The sequence below is a fragment of the Podarcis cretensis genome (genome assembly GCF_951804945.1).
Source record: "Podarcis cretensis genome assembly, chromosome: 8".
NCBI lineage: Eukaryota > Metazoa > Chordata > Lepidosauria > Squamata > Lacertidae > Podarcis > Podarcis cretensis.
In genome coordinates, this window is record NC_137177.1 from 74,442,118 (window position 1) to 74,460,903 (window position 18,786).

General features: G+C 45.2%; 1 protein-coding gene across 5 annotated transcripts in view; it reads right to left on the bottom strand.

Moving 5' to 3' along the window:
• The window catches only part of SCNN1D (sodium channel epithelial 1 subunit delta), a 68,532-nt gene that overhangs the window by 18,534 nt on the left and 31,212 nt on the right, over positions 1-18,786 (bottom strand). Inside the window, exon 1 of one of the 5 annotated variants that reach the window (XM_079986986.1) lies at positions 13,093-13,137. The exons of 1 other annotated variant lie outside the window; for it this stretch is intronic. The gene's annotated coding sequence lies outside the window, so the exon portion shown is untranslated. Of the gene's footprint in view, positions 1-79; positions 534-729; positions 860-13,092; positions 13,138-18,786 lie in introns of those variants that run through there. 3 more of the 5 variants (XM_079986987.1, XM_079986985.1, XM_079986983.1) reach the window with 3 other exon arrangements.

Sequence of the window (18,786 nt, forward strand, 5' to 3'; positions counted from 1 at the left end):
ATTTATTTCAATGTGTCTACTCTGAGTAGGACTTCTCTGCTGACAACTTAGTGCCTCCGACAACAGGGGTAGAACATACCACTCTCTGGGACCAAGATTTGGAGACGTTCCATCAGGACTGTGGCAGAGTCTCCTCTTTCCTTCTTATGCCTTCCTGGAAACAGCATCTCTTATAGCCCTTAGCTCCAAATGGGGATGCTGACCCAACATCTCCAAAAGGGATGAGTAGCAGGCAGCATCTGATTCACAAGGGATCACTTCCTGGAGCACCTCCTATGCCATGTGCCAGGTTTCAACAACAGGCCTGAATCACAACCCAATTCAACAGGGACATTCATCCATTGCAAGACCCAATACCCGATTTGGATTTCAGCCCTGAGCTGGTCGATGGATATGGTATTGCTGGCGTGTCTCAGATCTACGAAACCTAGAGGGTGAGTAGCAGGAACCTTAAGCAAGGATCTTTCCGAGAGCTGGCGGAAGGGTGGCGGGGTCATCATGCAGCAATAGCGGTTTGTGGAAATGTATAGGGATGTATGGCTCAATATCAGGTGCCAAGTGATGTCTTACAGGACCACTGCTACGATATTTTGGCTGGCAGCCCAAGGTTGTTATCTGTGGGAATTAAACTCCAGATTTGCAGAGTTGTGCGGGTTGTTTGACCTTTTCCTTAGTCCCCCCCCCCAATAAAAGCTACACTCTCTTTTAATTTTTAAATGACAAGATAACTTTTATTTTGTGCGCCTGCAGTTGCAAATTGAATGTATAGTGCAAGTAGATAGATGGTAGCTTAAGCTGCTAAAACATCTCACATAGATTCAACTGTTACAGACTATCTCTGACTCTGAAGCAGACGGCAGTTAGGATGGTTCAAAACTGCCACAACTGCCACAACTGCCATAACTGCCACAGAGTGTGTGGCCATTCCACAGCTCTTGAAATTAACCCTTTACATATGCATTTTGCATTCTGACATCCCTCAGGATCCAACTAAGTTCTAGTTGGAAATGAATGGAGCCACATTTACCTTACCTCCGCTGCTTCCAGTGCTTTTAACTCTGTGTCTGACTCTCATTTGCTCTGGAGCTTTTCTTGTGAAAACCCAAATCGACGTTTGCTCCGACCGAGTGGGTTTTCGCGGGGAAAGCTCCAGGTCAGGATGGGTGGGGGAAACCCAACAATGTACCGAGCTTGAAAGCTCAGGCCTGTGCCTGGAAAGAGCGAGGCAAAAGATAAGTGTGGATAAACCCTTAGTCATGTCCCTCAACTCCAGTGAGCCTACTCTGAGTAGTACTGGCATGGATTCAACCCTGACCTTTTTTTAGCAGCCAGGAATGCACTGTTTTGTTTTAAATAATGGAAGATTTGTTTTAATATGCCTTTTCTTTAGTACTGTGTACATCAATTAAAGAACTTAATAATATGTACTCAAGATACACCCATTGTAGGAGTGTTGGCTCTGCAGAGGAGTCAGGGCCTTGCAAGATGGTGCCCTCTGCTGGTTGAGTCTGAATGGTGTTGAACGTTCAGCCGTTTCTTACGCCGCACAGAGAAATGCGGGAAGGTGCCTTTTGCTGAGTCAGATCCTTGCTGCATCCAGCTCAGTATTGCCTACACTGACTGGCAGCAGCTCCCCAAGGGTTCAGATGGGCCATCTTTCCCAATACTACTTAGAAATGCTGAGGACCAAACCTGGGACTTTCTGCTTGCAGAGAGGAAGCTAAACCCCTGAGTTGTGACTATGGGAGAAGGGTGGTATGAAATTATACTGAGTCAGACCATTGGTCCCTCTAGCTCAATACTGTCTGCACAGACTGGCAGTGGCTCTCTAAGGTTTCAGAGTGAGAAACTTTTGCAGCCCCTAGCTGAGATTGAATCTGGGACCTTCTGCATTCAAAACAGATGCTCTTCCTGCTAAGCTACATAAGCTACATCCATGGACTCTGGTCTAAATGTGGGCTTGGATGAGATGATCCTCGTGGTCCCTTCCAACTCTAAAATTCTACTTCTTTCTTAAAATGCTCTTTCTAGAGTCTGGAGAAGAAGACTAGCTTTCCTTTAGGCAGGAAAGGGTTCTAGTCCCTATGGTTGCAGAGATAACTTTGAGAGAAGCTCAGCTTCCTCCAAAGCTTGCCTGAGATATTTTGCTCTCAGAGCAAGGCATTCTTTTCTCATTTTCATTTTTAAAACATCACTAGTGTTAAAGCTATGGTTTCCCCAGTTTTCCCACTAGTGATGTATGGAAGTGAGAGCTGGACCATCAAGAAGGCTGATTGCCGAACAATTGATGCTTTTGAATTATGGTGTTGGAGGAGACTCTTGAGAGTGCCATGGACTGCAAGAAGATCAAACTGATCCATTCTGAAGGAAATCAGCCCTGAATGCTCACTGGAAGGACAGATTCTGAAGCTGAGACTCCAATACTTTGGCCACCTCATGAGAAGAGAAGACTCCCTGGAAAAGACCCTGAGGTTGGGAAAGATGGAGGGCACAAGGAGAAGGGGACAGCAGAGGACAAGATGGTTGGACAGTGTTTTTGAAGCTACCAGCATGAGTTTGACCAAACTGTGGGAGGCAGTGGAAGACAGGAGTGCCTGGCGTGCTCTGGTCCATGGGGCCACGAAGAGTCGGACACGACTAAACGACTAAACAACAACAACAATGTTAATTGCTGTGCTCTTGGGCATTCTCAAAACTTAATCGAGGTGCAGATGGACCTACAGGATTCCTGCATCCCATTACTAAGGAGTCAGTTATACCAAGTTGCTTCCATGCAATTAGCAACTGAGAAACAAACTTATTACTTAATCAAGGGACATTGCAATAGTATAACAAGTGTCACGCCACTCAAAATATGACTGGAAAGCAAACTTACAGCTTGATCCTTTGCAATCTCCGCTATATCATGCAGCAACAATAACAACCAGTAATAATAAAAAAGGGTCCTATTCATTTGCTATTTAATGCAACACTTTAACAACAGTGTAGACATGAGAGATGGAGGATATAAAAATGGTGCAGTTAGGATTTTAATCCAAACCTAACACATTCACACTTTAACAATACTTTAAAATGTGCTCCTCTGACTTTGCAATGAGGTTCTCCAACTAAATAAAGCATTTATTATAGCTATCTATCTATTTATCTCAGGGGGATTTGGTGCATAAAAATGCATATAGTGATTAAGATGATGTACATAAATGCTTTATCTTATGGGACATGGCTTGTAGTAATGTGTATGGGAAGCAGAACAGGCTAGAAGAGCAGCTACAGTGTAAGAATTTTGCATAGAAAGGCCAACTTTAAAGCTAAATAAATAATCACTGCAGAGCTTTGGAGATTTGAACACAAGACTCAGAGAATGAGAAACTGAAAGAGGGGCTGGCATGGATGAAGGGTAGAAAGGAGAGTGTGGGGGAAAACCACCCTGCTGTAGCAAAGCCAATTCAGACAATGCCATAAAGTACATTTTAAACTCTCAAAAATTTCGCAGTGTTTCAAAACCATACAGCATTTAATGTATGACTTTCCTAGTTCACCAGTGATGATCTCTTGGATTCTCCCCTCCATCCTATTAACCATCTCTTTCCTGCCTGTTTTATTTCCCACAAATTCAAGAGTTTTGCTGCCAAAGGCATTTCCATTTCTCAGATGATGCTTCTCTCCATTTGGCCCTTGTTTAGACTCCCAGTTGAGCCTGAATTCAAAGGAACAAATAAATTACTAGAAGGCTGTGTGCACAACATAGATTTAAATCACCTGCCAAAAGAAAATGCTGGGAACCTGTAGTTCATTAAGGGTGCTGGAAATCATAACCCCATGTGGAGAAATTACAGTCCTCATGATTCTTTATGGGGGTGTTGAATGTGTTTTACATGTATAATGTGTACACAGCCTAAGTGATGCAAGCTTCCAAGTCACACAGATGTCTACGTCAGGGAAAACCCCAATGCTTCACTCTTCTCTGTGACAATAACATGCAAAGTTCACTGGTCACGCTAGCATGTTTAGTTGTGGCAGGATAGGCTGTTGCTCAATCGGCATAGCATCCCACATGCCGCATCACCAAAATCACTGTGAATCAAGCCTGGAATCTCCTCTTCATATCCAGTCATCGCAGGTTATGATGAAATCAGCAAAAAGTGCTTTGGCAAATAGGTGTGTGCTCTCCTGATACAACGCACACCCTGCAGCTGTCCTTATCTACCAGGGATGGTTCTTATTTTCTGGAAATGTAAAGTTGGAAAGGGGTCTTAACACCTCGTATCTAGCCCAGCGCAAGGAATCTAGAGCTGGAATATCCCCAACAGGAAGCAGACCAGCCTCAGAGAAGGCAGTGGCGCAGCCAGGGACAGACTTCGGGCCATATGTCGGGGTCCTCACATGAGTAGGAAGTTCCCCTGGACACAGCAAGGCTGGATGATGACATTTTGCAGTGAAATAATGCACACAGCTATCTAAAGAGGGCTACCTCTCCCTGTTGGGAGGCGGGTGGCGCTGTGGGTTAAACCACAGGGCCTAGGACTTGCCAATCAGAAGGTCAGCGGTTCGAATCCCCGCGACGGGGTGAGCTCCCATTGCTTGGTCCCTGCTCCTGCCAACCTAGCAGTTCGAAAGCACGTCAAAGTGCAAGTAGATAAATAGGTACCGCTCCAGCGGGAAGGTAAATGGCGTTTCCGTGCGCTGCTCTGGTTCGCCAGAAGTGGCTTAGTCATGCTGGCCACATGACCCGGAAGCTGTACGCCGGCTCCCTTGGCCAATAAAGCAAGATGAGCACCACAATCCCAGAGTTGGCCACGACTGGACCTAATGCTCAGGGGTCCCTTTACCTTTACCTTTACCTTTACCTCTCCCTGTTAAGACTGTTAATTCCAGAATCTAGAACTGCCTACCTGTACCACTGTGCTCACTATCCTGTTTTATCATTGATGCTGTCATTGAACTGGATTTTGTTCCTTTCACTACTGTGTGTGGGGGCGGGCTATCCAGACTCCTTTGTGCAGGTAACAGAATTCCTCTGACTGCAGCCCCCGCTTCCAAGATTTAAAGCTCTGAGTTGAAGCACCTTGAAACCAGCACGCATGGATCTCAATGTGTGTGCATGGGTTTCAGTCAGGACTGGATTTAGGTTTGATGAGGCCCTAAGCCAGACATAGGCAAACTCAGGCCCCCAGATGTTTGGGACTACAATTCCCATCATCCCTGACCACTGGTCCTGTTAGTTAGGGATGATGGGAATTGTAGTCCCAAACATCTGGAGGAACAGAGTTTGCCTATGCCTGCCCTAAGCTACTGAAGGTAATAGGGTTCTTTATATGTCCAGCTGTCCTTTGTCAACAACATATTGTTGCTTTTTTTGTTGTTGAATATATGTTAAATGGTAATTTATGGACCTAATAGGTATCTAAAGCCATTTGCACATAACAAAAATGTATTTTATCTAAGTAATTGTTGAACTGAAATACAATTCAGAAGTATATTAATAGTGAAATACAATTCAGAAGAAGTATATTAATAGTGAAATAATTATTAAGCTCTAACTTATATTTTGGAAATGTACATCCAGCAGTTTTTTCCCTTTAGATTTTTTTGGGGGGGCCCAAGAGAGTGGGGCCCTAAAAGCTATAGTTTGTTTAGCTTATATGTAAATCCAACACTGGTCTCAGTGCATGTGCATGGATCTCAACCCGGTCCTAAACCCCAAAGCTAAGGGCCAACTCGCCTTTCTGCTGCCTTCAGCCACAAAGCAGAGCTCTGGTGAACCTCCGCCATGGCAGAAGCGGTGTGAAGGTGTGAAGTCAGAGCTGGTGGATTCTGGGCATTCTCCCATTGGTGGAGACAGATCCAAAAGCCCCCAGCATCCTCTGGGCCCTCAGCTGCACAAGCCTGAAGCTGGCACAGGAATAGAAACAAAGTAAAAAAACAACAACCCACCACAACTTTCCATCCTGATTGGCGAACGCCAGCAGGGCTTCGTAAGTGAATCCTCCACTCTGCACCTCCCCGGTCCCTTACTGGGAGTTACTTTCAAAGTTCCCGGAGTTACTAGCCCACATTTTTCACTAGCCAGTTTGGTTAACAATTGTCACCTTTTTATTGCTCGTATCTTCCTCTTCTGCAAAAATGTACCCAGGAGAGCCTGCATGGCAGAATCGTAAAACCATCCAATATAACCGTGAGAGTGCAAAGACGAGCCGATTTTCCCAAAGCTGTGACAAAAGCCTTATAACCAACATGTTCTAATTGAAACAAGAGCTGAAACATGCCGAAACAGGCCGCAATAAAACCCGGCATCACACGTTTCTGGTGAGCAAAACAAACCTCGTTGAATTTAATGTGCGGTTAAAAATCTGCACTAAGAACATAAGCCTGGCAGGATAAGGCCAATGGCCCCTCTACTCTAGCATCCTGTTCTCTCAGTGGTCAACCGGGTGCCTGTGGGAAAGCAGAAAACAGGATCTGAACGCAAGACCCTTTCCCTTCCTGCAGTTTCCAGCAACTGGTATTCAGAAGGGTTGCTGCCTCTTGACTGTGGAGGCAGAGAATAGCCATCATGGCTAGTGGCCTTCAATAGCCTTCTCCTCCATGAATTTGTCTCATCCTCTTTTAAAGCTATTGAAGTTGGTTACCATTACCGTACATCATTACTGCCTCCTGTGGCAGTGAGTTCCATGGTTTAACTATGTGCATGAATACACTCAGAAGTCATTATCTGAAAAGTGGTGTGTGTGTGTGTGTGTGTGTGTGTGTGTGTGTGTGTGTGTGTGGCTGAATCACCATCAATCTGCTACAAGCCTATCTCCCAGAGCAGTGCTTTCAATCTTGGGTATCGCAATATTGTTGGATCACAAGGATAGGGATCATTCTTTGGCCCAAGGTCTGCATTTCCTTCTGGGCAACCTTCCAAGGCCACATGCCAGTGATGGGCTTTGGTTGAGATCCCTGCATTGCCCTTGGGGTCCCTTCCGACTCTACAATTCAATTCTAGTTCTCCAGCTAGTTGATGTGTACAAAAATGTGTATACTGGGGTCAAGTGTGCGTACGAATAGATATACAGCTTTACCTCGGGTTACAGACGCTTCAGGTTACAGACTCTGCTCACCCAGAAATAGTACCTCAGGTTAAGAACTTTGCTTCAGGATGAGAACAGGATGAGAACACTGCGGTGGCGCAGTGGCAGTGGGAGGCCCCATTAGCTAAAGTGGTACCTCAGGTTAAGAACAGTTTCAGGTTAAGAACGGACCTCCAGAACGAATTAAGTTCTTAACCCGAGGTACCACTGTATTGGTGAAAACAATGTACAAAAGTGCAATAGGGGGTAACTGCTTTGCAGAAGTGTGTGTACATTTGGTGATATTGCCTACCAAAAACAGGACGGGGGAGAAATTCACACTAAGACGCTGGTGAATTTTCATGAGGTATTCATAAACCGATGCAGGAATTGTGGAGAACCAAATTGAAGGTTGGGAAAAAAAGAGGCATGTAAAGCATTGTAGAACAGAATTGTGGAGTTGGAAGGGGTCTCGTCTAGTCCATCGCCCTGCAATGCAGGAATCAAAGAGAAACTGAAATGGACAGATTCACCAATCCTTCAGATGAATTCAATAATTTCCTACCTCATCTGCACTCAGTGGCATGAAGAAGACTTTGTGGCAGGTGTCAGTGGCCCTTCTCAGCAAGAGGTGGAGGAGAGGCACCCATTCCAACAAGGTTGTTTTACTACATTAACAATACAGGCCTAACTACGTCTACTCAGAAGCAGGTCCTGTTGAATTCAAGGGGACTTACACTCAGGCTGGAATGCAGACTAATCTATGGGTTTCCCCCACTCTTAAATTCAGTTCCCCTTATATCTGCACATGTTCATGATTTATTTTTTTTAAATTGTGTGCATTTCCCCCCCTTTCCCTTAAGGTATACAGTGGTGCCTCGCAAGACGAAAAGAATCCGTTACGCGAGTCTCTTCGTCTAGCGGTTTTTTCGTCTTGCGAAGCAAGCCCATTAGCGGCTTAGCGGCTTAGCGCTATTAGCGGCTTAGCGGCTTTTAGCGGCTTTTAGCGGCTTAGTGGATAAGCGGATAAGCGGCTTAGAAAAGGGGGGGAAAGGGGGGGGAGTCGGAAAAACTCGCAAGACATTTTCGTCTTGCGAAGCAAGCCCATAGGGAAATTCGTCTTGCGAAGCACCTCCAAAACGGAAAACCCTTTCGTCTAGCGGGTTTTTCGTCTTGCCAGGCATTCGTCTTGCGGGGCACCACTGTACCTTTTTGAACACAATTTTACTTGTATGCACTTCCCCCCAAGCAATTCAGTCCGTCTTTGTGATTTTCTCTGACATATGCATTTCTTTCCTTTCCTTGCCTTCGGGTTTTTTCCCATGCATTCTTTGGTATGGGGAGGGCATTGTAAAAATTGAGATGGGTGAATAGCTGTGATTTGGTTTGCTAATTAGTTTGGGGAATGCAGATGTGGTAGCTTTGCATTAAAATGTGACTTGAACGCACCTTTCTTCCCCTAACTTTCATCCCCAGCTAAGTGGGGTTGGGATTGCACCCTAAGGGATCTAGTAGAGCCTTCACCCCCTATAGTTAGACCATTAAATCCAGAGTAGAAAATTCCCTTTGCTACTTATCTTTTAAAGCATTTGGTGCTAAGAGGATAGGTTCTCTCAAGCAAAGGATTTGTTGTTGCCGCAGGTGGGGTAGCCTGTGTTTCAACTCGTAAGTTTGATGCAAAGGTACCAGATTCTGTTCTTTGCAAGCTATGGGAAGGGGGTTGCCATAAATCCAGATGGATTCAAAGACACTACATTTTTTCGCAGAAAACATTGCATGAATTCAGCCTGAGGACCTGGGCAGCAAGATGTTCTCAGAATCAAATCCTACTGAGCTCAATCCAATTCACTCCTAGGGAAGCATTTCTAGGACTGCCAAATCTTTCCATGTGACTTTGATTTATGTGAAGTTACCGTACATTCGCAAAGGATGAGCAAAGGATGAGTGAAAGAAACCCAGAGGAATTCAGCTTGCAAACATACACATTAGGCCATCGTTGTTTGGAATAGGAAGACGTGTGCAGAGGGACAGTAAGCGTGTTTACTCAGAAGTGAGTCTCACTCAGTGCAAAGGCGCTTGATCCCTGGCAAAGTGCTGAGAATCTCTGCTTTAATTACCTCCCCTTGCAGATTCCCTACCATCCTGCTCAGCAAAACTTTTCTGGATGATCAACTGCATAACAGCTACGTGCAGAGAGAGAGAGAGAGAGAGAGAGAGAGAGAGAGAGAGAGAGATATCAGAGGATGCAATTAGCAAGGACGAAAACAGAAATGTCAGCTGCAGCAAGGAAAACCATCAAATGAGCCATTTTGTGAGCAAGTGGCTAGTCCTCATGAGGCAGAAGGGAACATTCTGCTACAGAAAGATTTTTGGAAACATATGCTCTTGTATAAAGAAAATTCTTCTTCTCCTTCTTTGCAAACAGTGGCACCAGTCCGTAGGACAAGACTTTGGGGTAGAGGTCTGGGGCCCCAGGCCAGCAGAATGAGCAGGAGGGTTCTCAGAACAGCAGGGTCTGGCTTATTCCATGTTGATGCTAAGTGAAATAATCCCCATGTCTACAGTCCAAAATCAACTAACTGCTTCACTGTTTGCAAACCCTTCTTTGTGCATACTCAAATCTCTCTCTCTTTCTTTCTGGAACATATGTGCCCATCCATGGATAAGGATGGAGGAGAACTCAAGTTTGCACTTCCCAAAGCAGCACACACACACTGAACTACAGATATCCTTTGAAATGTACACTTCTCTGAGTTCTGCAACGTTTTCCCCAAGGATTTTTTAAAAATGGGAAGTATTAGAGGAAAGCCTGCCTAAAAATCCACTTATTAGTAAAAATGACATACAAAATGCACTTTATTAGGGGAGACCAGTTTGCAAAAATGTGTATATTAGGCAAAATTGCATACAGAGACAAGTCCACAGTAAAATGCTGATCAGTGCTGCAGTCAAGGTTAGTTCTGCTCAAAGCAGAACCATCAAAATTAATGACCATGACCAACTTAGGTTCATTAATTTCTACCCTAAGTAGAACTTAGTTGGATTTATATGTATGTGTGTGTGTGTGTGTGCATGCACACGCAAACTGAGGCAGAAATGTAACCAGCTGACTGGAGAAATGAGAAATGAATTAAGAAATCTAGCCTCCCCTGTCGACAGATGCATCAATCTACTTTGGAGCCTTGCACACCCCAAACAATCGCCTTATATCCACACCAATAATACTAATCCCTAACAATTGTATCAATATTTAGCAGCAGCGCCTTGCCTTTCCAGTGTCCCACACCCATTACCTCAAGCACCAGTAGGTAAGCCTCATAAAAATCCCATTATTGTTATCTCTACATTGCAACAGTGGGTGGGTGGGTGGGGACTTGTAGCACAAGGATGGTGGTTTGCCTGGGGGCAGCAGGCAGATGACCAGCAACTTGGGGAGCAACTGCAGCTCAGTCCTAAAGCACATGGAGATGGTCCGAAGTTCAGGTAACAAAAGCCTCTCTTAGCTCAAGAACCCCCGGGAGTCACTCCTGGTCACAGCAGACAATCTAAGGCTATGTAGACAAAGTTTGTTCCTGCATTGCAGGTGGTTCGCCTAGATGACCCTTGGGGTCCTTTCCAATTCTACTATGATTCTAAGTCTGAACTGGTACAAGCCAGCTTCCTTACTTCCCAACACTGCGTGCCAGTGTGGTGTAGTTGTTAGTGCTAGACTAGGACCTGAAGGAGCGTATACCTGAAGGAGCGTCTCCACCCCCATCATTCTGCCTGGACACTGAGGTCCAGCGCCAAGGGCCTTCTGGCGGTTCCCTCACTGCAAGAAGCCAAGTTACAGGGAACCAGGCAGAGGGCCTTCTCGGTAGTGGCACCTGCCCTGTGGAACGCCCTCCCACCAGATGTCAAAGAGAAGAACAACTACCAGACTTTTAGAAGACATCTGAAGGCAGCCCTGTTTAGGGAAGCTTTTAATGTTTAACAGACTACTGTATTATAATACTTTGTTGAAAACCGCCCAGAGTGGCTGGGGAAACCCAGCCAGCTGGGCAGGGTATAAATAATATAATAATAATAATAATAATAATAATAATAATAATAATAATACTAGGGCCTGGGAGACTCCAGTTCCCCACTCAGCCATGAAGCTCACTGGATGTGACCTCAGGCCAGTCGCTGCCTCTCAGCCTGACCTGCATCGCAGGGCTGTTGTGGTGGAGATTTAGTGAGGAAAGGGAGACCCCTTTATGCCACCTTGAGCTCCTTGGAAAAGGAGGTGGGGATACAAACGCAATAAATAAATAAAATGAGTCAATTGGTTCAGCCATCATGATACACAGTCTGCCCACCAGTCCAGCCAAAGTCAACTTGCAGTCCCTCTGCTGGGATAAACACCCCAGTTTCTGTGACCTGGGATCCAGAGAGTGATGGGCCCATCTCCTTTCCCACTCCCACCTTCAAGCATTACTGATATTTTGCAAGAAGCTGTGACTCTGGTGTTGAATGTAGAACACCCCAACGTCAAAGGTTCTCATGGAGCTGAGCTGTGGAAGCAGACATCTCTCTCTCTCTCTCTCTCTCTCTCTCTCTCTCTCTCTCTCTCTCTCGGCAACTACAGCTTTCATATTAAAGGACAAGTGAGGTCCAAGTGTCTATTTCTCATCTCTGGACCAGCAATACATCTGACAGTGCAATCCTATGCACTGAGTTGGGGCTTACACCTGGGTAGGAGAGCCTAGGATGGCAGCCCAGAAGCTATTAGCTTCCCACTTCCAAAAGCTAGTCGTTACCACTATTTGCTTGTGTTGTGAAAATCCACTCAGAGGCCAACATTTTAATCTATAAAAAGGAGGACAGCTCAGTCAGCATTTCATCCAGGTATAGGTGAGCTCCAAAACAACTAACTAAAGCCAACAGCTGACAGTCACCAGAAGCGAATGACTGATTCACCTCTAGTCATTTGCCCTCTTTGATGCCCACTCTATCCCATTTTCATTCATTTCCACTTTTAACTGGGATACCGCCTTCCTGTATTGCTATATACACAAGGCAGTTTACAAGCCGTAGAAACAACAAAATATACTGCAAAGGCTGCACATCCATTAAAACATTCCGATCCAACAAAAGTATGTCACAATAAAAGTCATTTAAAATAAGTGGCTTATGCCAAATAAAGTAATATTCCGGAATCCATTTCCAATAGAATATCACACAATAAAATTAACTCTCAAAATATCAGCTGATAATAATTAAGCAGATATTCGCTCTCAACAACGACAGCAAATCATTACTAGACCATGACCGACAAAAAATAACACCACAGGTAGAAGACTAAAGGCAGTGTAAATAGATAATCAAAGTCACATAGCTTATATATATATTTTTTAAATGCACCATCGCAACTGGTCCTTTTCTGCTTATGTACAAAAATAGGTCTCCTCTGTGTACAGATTCCTGGAAGTTGCTTGAGCCTCCCATGGGGCCAAAATAGATGGAACATGGAAATCACAGCAGAGTGTTTGTGGTCCTTTGGCTCATTTTCCACAGTACACCTGTGGCAGAACATGGCAGAAGGTAGGACCGATGGTGGGTAGAAGAATCACAATTCCAAATTCTTTCCCTGGGTCAAAGGAATTGTCCATGAATTGGAAAAACCAGTACTGCAGGAGAAAGGGCTGGTTGGGAGAAACTTGAGGCACTAGTTCTTTTTGCACAAGGACTTTTTCCCTTTTTTGCTTAAAAATAAGGGGGGGGGTGACATCGAAAAGGAGTTCAGGCACCACCTGAAGTGTTACAGTCCTTTCTTCCACCTCATTGTCCACCCCTCCGCTTGCATGCTGTAGATGCTCACCAAACTGTACTCAGTTGTAGAAACCCGTCCAGCAAAACACACAGAGACAGTCAAATGTAATCATAAGAAGCCGAGCTACACTACCATTAGTCTACTTGCTCTAAATATAGCAATTATGAGCTGGTTTCAGGCACTAATGCCAGGGCAGAGCCACACACAATGCACACACATTAACAGCCGCAAGAAAGCGATCGGTACCTTGGTTGCCCCCGCTCTTCTCTTGAACTGGGAGCCGGGTGGAGCAGCGTGGCGCGCAGCGCGAAGGAGCTGGCAAAATGTGAGAGCAAGATCCTGAGAGTTTTCTTTTATACCCACAGATAAGAGCGCCTGGGAGCTGTCCAGCCTTGTTATGCAGATTGAGAGGCTGAGTCACGGCTCGAAAGGGCTGGAGCTTCATGGAGAGACGCGGATTTCTTCCCAGGGAAGAAGACCAGACCAGACCAGCCAGTCGGAGGACGCGGAGAAGCTTGCTCAACTTGAGAAGCCTTTGGATTCATGCGGAATCTCGCGCAAAGGCTGCGATAGAGCGAGGAGGAAACGAGGAAATAATTCCAAATTCTGAGGAATCCTCCTTGCAGTGTCTTAATCGTCCTCGTCTTTCGGGTGATTCGGTCACTTCTCCTGCTGCCCTCAAAGATGCCGAGTGACCTCCCTGCCTCGGAAAATTTCCTCCTGTATTCTCAGGAATACAGGGAGCGGCCTTACACTCAGCACGTGTTGTGTACCATTGGCTCGTCTAGCTCAGTCTGGTCGACACTGATCGGCAGCAGTTATCCTGGATAGCTCAGTTGGTTAGAGCGCGATGCTGATAACGCGAAGGTTGCAGGTTCGATCCCTGTATGGGGCAGCTGCATATATTCCGGCATTGCAGGGCTTGGACCAGATGATCCTCAGGCTCCCTTCCAACTCTACAATTCTGTGATCTATGATCCAGGGTCCGGGGAAGGGGTGTTTCCCGGTCTTATGTGGAGATGCTGGGGATTGAACCTGCAACCTTCTGCATGCCCACAATCCTTCTACTTGGAAAAATCTGGTGTTTTGGAGGGGCCACTACAGTGCTAGTTACTGAGACACTTCCTTTTGGAGTTTTACATGGCAGGTTGTTGTTGTTGTTGTTGTTGTTGTTGTTGTTGTTGTTGTTGTTTTTAAGCACCATTTGTTTACATCTACATTTCGGTTTTTAATATTCTGGTCTCTGGTGTTGCAGCTCCTTTCCTCCAACTCTTTTCTTTCTTTCTTTTCTTTCTTTCTTTCTTTCTTTCTTTCTTTCTTTCTTTCTTTCTTTCTTCTCTCTGACTGGCAGCAGCTTTCCAGGGTTTCAGAAGAGAGTCTGTCCCAGCCCTACCTAGAGATGGGACCTTCTGTATGCAAAACAGATGCTCTGTCACTGAGCTACAGCCCTTAAGACACAGAAACACAACGTGCAACACACACACACACAGGAACACATACTGAGTCAGGCCATTGTCCATCTAGCTCAGGGTTGCTTACACTGACTGGCAGCAGGTAGGGGATAAATCGCAGCCCTACCTGGAGATGCCATGGGAGATTGAACCTGGGGCCTTCTGCATGCACGGCAGGTGCTCTACTGCTGAGCGACGGCACTTCCCCAGCCCAAGGCTGGCCAAGGAACCTTTCTCGCATCAGCCCATCTTAGAAGAGATGCCTGGAAGTGAACTCCAGGCCATCTGAATCCAGCATCTGGTCTACTGCCTTAGCCAGCTGCCTACCTTTCTTATTCCACAGGGTTGCAGGATTTGGGATCATGCCTGCCTGCATGAATGGGAGGGAGGGAGGGAGTGTTTGCACATATTATTCCCACCCATTGCAAGCTGCAGCAAGGATCATTCAGTGATGTTGTTGTCAGTGTTTTCCTGGATTGGATTAACCAGTTGTTTTACTGTGATTTTTTTATTTTAAAGTGGGCAAAGGATAACCAAGATCTACTGTGCCACTGAGTTTTGTTCACAATAGAGTGTGGCTGCTTTTAGACTCTGTGGTTTTGTGCACTTTTATCTCTTTTCTTTCACCACCACTGGGACCACTGTGTGAACGGAAGGCAAGAAGTATTTAAGTGAAGGGGTTTGGACTAGATGACACTCTGGGTCCCTTCCAATTTTATGATTCTCTGAAATTAAAATGCAACTTTCCACCCTGATGACGATTTCTGTCTGACATTTCTGGTCAAATGTATAGTGCCCTTGGCAAGTAGAGGGGCAACCATAGCCAGAGGCTTAGTGGTCCAGAGTTGCAGGAGGTCAAAGACCCACTACTATTTTTGCAGCAGAGTCTCTTGGTATGAAAGGGGAGCTTTTTAGCCCCTGAGAAGAAGGATTCTCTCCCTTTGGGCTGATTGGAACCAATCCAAGTAAAAGGAGGTGAGTCGGCCAGTGGGGATTGGCTCCTAGGGTTACTCTGGAGAAGGTGCGCAGGAAGAACACCAAAAAGGAAGAGTTCTATATGCTCCAAAGCTCAGCATTTTCACTTGACCAAAAGCACAAGGGGGGGGGGGGTTGGTTTCAAGAGAACAGCATGCAAGTTCTGTTATGTGCAATGGAGCATCATAGAAAACGCAACTTAACTCACTCCGAAAGAAGCTATAGGACCGCTCCAAACGTACATGCACAGAAAAGAGCAGATCTAGCCGAAAGGCAGCACATGAAGGTTTGCATTGATCGTTACAATACATCAATTATTATTATTATTATTATTATTATTATTATTATTATTACAGTGGTACCTCTGGATGCAAAAGGGATCTGTTCCGGAGCCCCGTTCGCATCCTAAGCAGAACGCAACCCGCGTCTGCGCGTGCGCAGGTCATGATTCGCTGCTTCTGCGCATGCGTGTGATGTCATTTTGAGTGTCTGCGCATGCGCGAGCGGTGAAACCCGGAAGTAATGCGTTCCGTTACTTCTGGGTTGCCACGGAGCGCAACCTGAAAATGCTCAACCTGAAGCATATTTAACCTGAGGTATGACTGTATTATTATTATTATTATTATTATTATTATTATTATTATTATTATATTGTGTAATCTTAGAAGGTTATATCATTTTAGAAGGGTCGTGGCTGCAACTGAATGAAGGGACTCTGCACTCTTGCCATTAAACAACAGACTCAATGGCTATAGGCCAAGGAGCAATGGGGTGCCTAAAATGAGTCCCCAATCATTCCTTTGCAAGCAGGGCTCACTGTTTGGCACTGACAGCAAGCCCTGCTACAGTTGTCTGCATTAGAGAGCTCCTCATCTCTTGTGAAGCCAAAGAGGCATAGACAGGGCTTTGCCTCACCGCAAAATCACAGCATCTAAGCAAGCAAGTCAGCACTGTGCTTCCAGCTCCTCTGATCTGTTGCTTTCAGTTAGCACTCCAGCTTTGCAGGGGTGGACTGGGGGACTAGGAAGGAAGGAGGCTTCACATGCAAGATCTGACTTCTGGATCAACAGGGTTACGGCAGCTGGAAGATGATCAGTTTGTGCCGAACTGGAGGTCAACGTGAAGGAAGTGCTTGAAACTCAGCTCTCTGGTGAAGGCCAATTTAAGAAGCAGGTTATGCGATGCATCACCCTTTTTCCTCCTAAGGAGTTCTTGCAAAAGTAATGTCCTTTGCATAGAACGTCCTGACCCAATCTGAACTGGCTGAGGATCTCGCTGACGCTTTTCAAAGGAAGCCCATGTGGGTCACGCAACAGTAGCCTCATCTTGATGTGACGACATGACCAAGTCATACCACTCTCCAGGAATATCCAGAGAGGGCAAAGCAGATGGCGGCTGTGATCCTAACTGTGTAAGTTGCAATTAATTCAGTGGGGGTCACTCCCAGGTAAGTGGGGTTGGGATTGCAGCCTCAGTTGGTTAACGGCACACCTGGGGTTGTCTCCAAATCAGTTTTATAGAATCCATAGGAGCCAACTCCTAGGGGCCGAGGACCCTTCAGCCACCCCCCCATAAAATATTTGCCCCCTAAAGTTGATGGGCATTGCATTCAAATGGTGTGCATGTGCCGCAGCATGTGACCGATTATGCAGGGTGGAGCTCACCTGTCCCACCCCACAATATTTTATTCAGATTAGCATCATAGAATTATAGAGTTGGGAGGGATAGCCTCATCTTGTCCAACCCCCTGCAGTGACAGAATCACAGCTTAAAGAATTCCTGACAAAAAAACAGTGGCAAGGGAAACTGATGGATTATGCGGAACTGGCGAAATTGACATGCAAACTGCGAGACAAGGACAACGGTGGCTTTAAAGAAGAATGGGAACCTTTTACAAATTACTTTAAAAAACAACAAAATGAACTGGACTCCTTGGCAGGTTTTGAATAAACATACACAAATTTATTATAGTTAACATAATAGATAGATATTATTTACAATTTTATAATATGCAGAGAATAACGTTGAAAAATCAGAGAGGGGCGCTGAGGAAAGTCTTGGGGGGGGAGGGAGGGAGGCTTTTTCTTTGGGATGGGGGAAGGGGGAAAAATGGGGGGGGAATGAAGATGATATGTTTTTGATAATTTGTTATGTTGAAATTCATAATAAAAATTATTTTTAAAAAAGAAAAGAACCCCTGACAGACGGCCCTCCAATCTCTGCTTAAATAACTCCAATGTGTGGACCTATTGAAACCGATGAACCTAAGCTAGTCAAGTCTATTAATGTCAGTGAGCCTACTCTGGGTAAAACTAGTATTGATGACGACCCAGGGCCACTGATGTTACCTGCCAATGACAGGCAGAGACAACTCATTGTGGTTTCATCCCCATCCTTCTTCCTTGCTGAAATCTACAAGGGAAGCACCTAGTCTAAAGTGGAGGAAGCTGACAGACATGCCACTCGATGAGTTGCAAGTCAGATGTCAAGCAGGTAGGGCTGCCTAAGGGCAGACTGAGGTTGCTACAACTGTGTCCCCAGTTGCCCTATATTATTATTATTATTATTATTATTATTATTATTATTATTATTTATATCAGTGGTTCTCAAACTTTTTTCCTCTGGGCCACACTTTCAGAATAAAAATTTGCTTGGGCAACACCGATTTTTTGATTTTTTTTTTAATTGCTAACAAAAAGAAAGTAACACCTAGCAGGGTTACTACTTTATAATATGACCACGGGACATCCAGAAAGTGTAAAAACAATGCAGGTGCATAAGAACAGGACTCATTTCTGCACACCTGATGCTCTTGTTTTCATTTTGAAGAGATATCCATATTCTGCAAATAAAACAAAACATTTTGATACCATCATGTGGTATACTACACTGAAATGTTTAAATCAGGGGTGAGCAACCTTTTTCAGCAGGGGGCCGGTTCACCATCCCTCAGATCATGTGGGGGGCCGGACTATATTTTTTTGGGGGGAAATGAACAAATTCCTATGCCCCACAAATAACCCAGAGATGCATTTTAAATAAAAGGACACATTCTACTCATGTAAAAACACCAGGCAGGCCCCACAAATAACCCAGAGATGCATTTTAAATAAAAGGACACATTCTACTCATGTAAAAACATGCTGATTCCCGGACCGTCCAGGGGCCGGATTGAGAAGGCAATTGGGCTGCATCTGGCCCACGGGCCTTAGGTTGCCTACCCCTGGTTTAAATATTCCTTTGATTGTCCTTGATTGTCTCCTGCCATGCTAGTGTGGCACGCTACGACCTTTGAAAACCACAGCCCTAAATAGACCAGACTCCATTGCTTAGATCATCTGGGGAAATACTGCTCATGGCGCTGTACCTAGAATATCATCGTGGGGCAGGATAGGGGAGAGACTTGGATCATGTCCCACTTAAAGGAGATTCTGTTGAACCTGCAGTTCAATGCAGTTCTCCAGCCCAGCAGTCTTTTCTTTTAACAAATGTGTACATTTGGGGAAAGTGTGCA